This window comes from Glycine max, chromosome 16 (genome assembly GCF_000004515.6).
Source record: "Glycine max cultivar Williams 82 chromosome 16, Glycine_max_v4.0, whole genome shotgun sequence".
In the NCBI taxonomy this organism is placed as follows: domain Eukaryota; kingdom Viridiplantae; phylum Streptophyta; class Magnoliopsida; order Fabales; family Fabaceae; genus Glycine; species Glycine max.
In genome coordinates this window covers 1453713-1458851 of record NC_038252.2, presented here as the reverse complement: position 1 = coordinate 1458851, position 5139 = coordinate 1453713, and the positions used below count along the sequence as shown (strand labels likewise).

The window sequence follows — 5139 nt, the reverse complement described above, 5'->3', positions numbered from 1 at the left end:
CTTGGAAGAAATTAAGATCATCTCATGACTGTGATTCTTGTACAGGAGAAGGAACAGAACAATGATCTTCTTCTCTTCCTGGTGCACAAATTCCTTGTTTTACTTGAATTCATATACTTAGATATCTTTATTTACTAGATAATTTCGGGTTACATGATGCCACACTACTGGGCATGGTAGATTGGCTCATTTTGAATGTACCTTTGCAGCTGTACTTCTTGTACAGATCTGCTGATTATCAATATAAGAAATTTCACTTTGCCTGTCAAAAAAAAAACGAGAAATCAATGTCAATACCCTTAGACGAGTTTCTCATTATTGATACCTACTACATAAAAGTGTCAGTTGAAGAATTAGCTTAAAATATTGTTCACATGGACTAACTGAGAAATGCACAGATACGTGCTCTAAGAAAATAATCTAAATATACACAGAAGAGAGAGATGGAAAAAAAATTAAGGGTCTCACTTCAAATAATCTATCATAAAACTTGCCTATAAGTTAAAAATTTCGATACACGAACATAATATTTTTCAAAGCAGGACCAGGTTTAGGTTTCTGAACTGTTTAGAGGAGATGTATATTGGGTCTTGGTAATGGACGTGTGAAGTTGGGTCATGAACTGTATATGAAGATTTTTCCCCCCTTTTGTTTACTTAATTTTTTTTCCTCACATAACATATTTTTCCTTCAACTTGGAAAATATGAATTGATTTTGCCAAAAGTGAAGCCAAACCAACATGTTCATATCTTAATTACGTCTACCATTTAGCTGGTGGAAAAGGAGCAACGTACGTACGTGGCTTCCTTTCTCCTTCATATTAAAGATGACAAGTTGTGTGCGTTTGCATGCTATTAATTCGCATGCTGAAAGGAAATATTAACCTGAATATTTAGATTTCTACATTATGGTTAAGCATTTCATGTTACAGCTCAAATATGTAAAATATACTCTCCCCTAGAGCGAAAAAATTGGCCACAGATTGTTAATTTCGGTCACAGAATATCTTCTCAAAGATGACTCCATATACTGATAGTGGTTACAAGTTTACATTGATAATCAATTTCACCGCTCATTTTTTTTAATATATTTCAACCAACTCAAATATATTGTTGCCAATATTTTGCTCCAAAAGTAAAAGAACTCCCAACCAATAAAACATCATGTTTCAATTTGCACTTAAACCTACCATCATTACTGTCATTAAAAAAGTATAAAAATGAGAATAATTTAAATATTACTGATTCCAAAATACAACCTAAGACATCAAAATAAAAGACAATAATCCCTAAATAAGTCATTGCATCTCACAATCTATCCGTGCATGATCAATAAAAGTCATTGCATCACTAATGATTGGTATAAAGTTTTCAAACCTAGAAACATAATAAATTCAAGAAAAGCCTAGCAAACAAAAGAGGAAGACGAACCAGATAAAGTTCGAGAGTATACCCAAATTTAACGTAGGATGCACCATGTTTGTTTATTTCTATCCAATTGTAATAATTCGTACCTTTTCACCCCTAGTTTGTTTTTTTTCTTCTCATTTTTTGCATTTATTTGTGTTTGTCCGGACAAAATTGAGTATCTACAGCATGCATGTAATGTTGTGTTCATGCCTTGTTGGTTGTAATTTATAATCATAAACTTTATGCTTGCATAGCCCTTAAGCAAATCACTAGAAAATATTTTTATAGAATTATATATTCATTGAGTACCCTCTTCAACGTGATGTGTTCATAGTGTTCCTATTCTACAAACCTTTTATAATGGGTTTTATATTTTGTAAAGTTTATATGCATGCAAAATTTCTAATATTTCCCAAGTGAAGATGTTTGAAACCATCCAGTCTAAACTTAATTTCCTTCTCGGTCTGTTTCCTGATATAATTCAAATACACTAGTTACACTTGACTTGAGAAACGAAAGAGAGATTTGCAATATGATGTAAAAAGCACATATATCAAAGTAAGTTACTCGATGATAGCATCAAATGGGGTGGTGGCGCAGTTGGCTAGCGCGTAGGTCTCATAGCTTTGTTGAGCGATCCTGAGGTCGAGAGTTCGAGCCTCTCTCACCCCAAAATAATATTTTTCTGTCCTTGTGAGGAAAATATTATCAATTTTTTAATTTTGTCTGTTCTTATTTTTTCTCAAATGTTCAAATTTTTCAGCGTAATCCAAGTTATCTAACAACATTCTCCTTATTAAGGATAAAACTTGTTAATTTTTTAATGACAAAGAAGCAAGCAACCTTGGTTAAATCTCTCGAGATACAGTGAAAATATTAGCTACATTGAAGGAAGTTTACATTCATAGAATATGATCAAAATGAATTTTCTGAAAAAATAAATTATCAAAATGAATCTTAAAAATAAGATAAAGTAATAAATTTCTAATTTAATATTTTAAGCTAGAGTCATTTTTAGTGCATAAAAGTTAAGCAAAAACACAAATTCTAAAAGAGAACCACTTTTGATCAAGTACGTATTAATTAACAAAATGGTAAAGCAAAAATAGTAACATTAAATAACATTTCCCACCTTGTCTTCCGGAAAGGTTACTGCATGATATTCATGAATGACCCAATTGGTCTTGATAGCATTAGAACTACGACCCTAGTAAAAAACCAGAGTCTTCTTAGTGCCAATGACATTGTTGGTGCCTCGGACCTTACGGTCTTTACCAGTTGGCTTCCAGAACCCAGCTTTGGTTTTCTTAGTCTGTTACACCTATTCCTTCTGTCCTTTGTCAACTTCAAACCAACAGGACTAAAGAAAAACCATTCTGGGTCATTCGATTTCACCTTGGAAAATGCTATGACAGCACAGTTTATAGTGGAATAAATAAAATAATACACCATTAAATCAAGAATATTATTATAATTAGTGAAAATACTAATGATTTATTTGGTTGGAAGGAAAGAAAATAAGAGAGAGAGAGAGAAAAATTTTAATTTGAATTGAAAAAAAGATATAGAAGAAAAAAAATTTTAACTTTTATTTCTGAGTCAACTTTTTTTTTCTTTTTTCTTCCACTTTCTCTCAAAAAAGTGTTTCTTCTCCTCTCTATTTTTTTTTTATTTTCTCTTCTATCAAATATAGGGTAAAGAAAAGAAAGAGGGGAGGGGATTATTTTTTTTGGATAATTGATGAGCTGTAAACATAATATACTTAGTAAGTCCCAAGGCTCAAGCTGGCAAACATCAATATCTCAACTTTGTGTTCTTTGGACTCATTACCAAGCAACTCATGCTTCAAGTAGTGATCCACAAGCTCTTCATCAGTTCGATGAATCTGTATCCCACAGTCATTGAAGTTGGGCTACCCATTGCTTGTTGAAGTGTAATACGCACATATAAATAGAGAAAAAACAAAGAAGGTTGAAGAAGATCGATGAAGCAACTCAACTTAATCAATTGTACTACTTGAGTATCTTACCCGAAAAATGTTTCTTAAATATCCTTGAGGTGTCTATAACTTAAGAAAAAAAAAAGATAGATAAATGATTGATTTGATTGATGATATTGTGTAATAGAAAAATAAATAAAAAACTATTCATTGGATATTTAAAAATTTTGGTGTCAAAATATAATGACTCTTTCTATTTCCTTCTTGGTTTAAGAGTATTTTTAGGAGAGATTCTTGAGTTGAAGAATCTCTACCTAATAGATTTATTATTATTTTTGTTTAAAAGTTTTTCTCACTGGAAATTGAATTTCAGGAAAATTTTATTTTATTTTATAGTAAAATCTAATAATTAAAATTAAATTACTATTAAAATACAAACTAACAAAAATTATTACATATCATAAGACTTAAAAAATATCCAAAAATCTAAAATAAATTAATTTTTATGCTCTAACTATAAAAAGCCAAAACTTACTATTTACGGTGATGAACAAGTGTGTTTTTGACTATCTATGTTTAGACACGTAAGGAAATGGAAACGTGTTTGTACTGACCACGAAGTTCCATGTATGCTGTACTGTTATTCAACAAAACTTACATTTTTATTGGCCGCTGACATATCCAAATACAATTTAAGATTTTTTATCCCAAAAAAATAAAAATAAACCAGTTTTTTACTTTGATGGTGATGTACGTGTGTGTTTATGCTTTGACACGTAAGTGAAAATATCTCACTACCGTGTTTGTTCTTGCACAAGGAACTTGTCACGCAAGAAAGAATATGCAGAATGGTAATTTTTTGTTTCTCAAAGGATAAAGATGGTAAATTCAGTCTTATTATAACATTTTGGCCCTAATTATGATTATTAACTAATAATTTAGTAAAATTTTATTACTAATTTAATCAAATTACTTCAAAATCAATTTAATTTAAAATTAATTTTACTAACCGTTTATTCAAACACATAATTTGTTTGGATAGTGGATACCATGAAGAATCAATTTTGGAGCTCAAAATCATGGTGTAATACATGAGATTTTTCAAGCAACAATATGTTGTTGTGGTTCTACCGTGAGCTCTGAATCAATTTTAGGCTTTTAACTGTTATATTTTCTCTGACTACACAGTCAAATTAATTTTAATTCAAAGTATTCAAATAACAAATAATTTTTCTAACAGTTGTTATTCAAATAAAAATCACATTGATTTGAAATTAATTTTATTAACCCACGGACGCATTTTTTTACAGCTGCCAAGTGTAAGCAATGTTGTTTGTACTGGTTTAAATTCAAACAATAATAATAGTATATGATAAAAAATGTGAGTGTCCAAACTTTTCATTTCGTGTCTCCCAGTAGATAAGAAGTGTGTGTATGCATGCCTTTCTTATTACAACTCAAGTCTTAATAAAATTTTCTCCACTTGCACGAAAAAATTGGCCAGAGCTGATTAACATTGATCATAGAAAAATATGCTCAAACTTGATTCCATATACAAAATGGGATCCTTAAGAAAGGGATTCTTTTATGGCTTTTGCATATATTTTCCATAAAACTTCAATATTTCTCATAAGGCCTTATGGTCCAGAATAATAAGACATCCTTGCAGCAGAAAAACAATGGTCAACTGAGCATGATTAAGATGAAAGAAACTGTTTCATCAATCCTTCGTTCAGTTAATAGGGGGAGATATCTACTCTTCATCTTAAAACTAGGCTTCTTTGCTCACC

General features: G+C 30.6%; 1 non-coding gene across 1 annotated transcript; it reads left to right on the top strand.

The window, feature by feature from the left end:
* Window positions 1–1995: 1995 nt before the first annotated feature.
* TRNAM-CAU (transfer RNA methionine (anticodon CAU)) lies at window positions 1996–2082 on the top strand. Its single transcript is given in 2 exon segments — window positions 1996–2033; window positions 2047–2082. It is a non-coding gene; the product is annotated as a tRNA-Met (tRNA).
* The last annotated feature ends 3057 nt before the right edge of the window (window positions 2083–5139 follow it).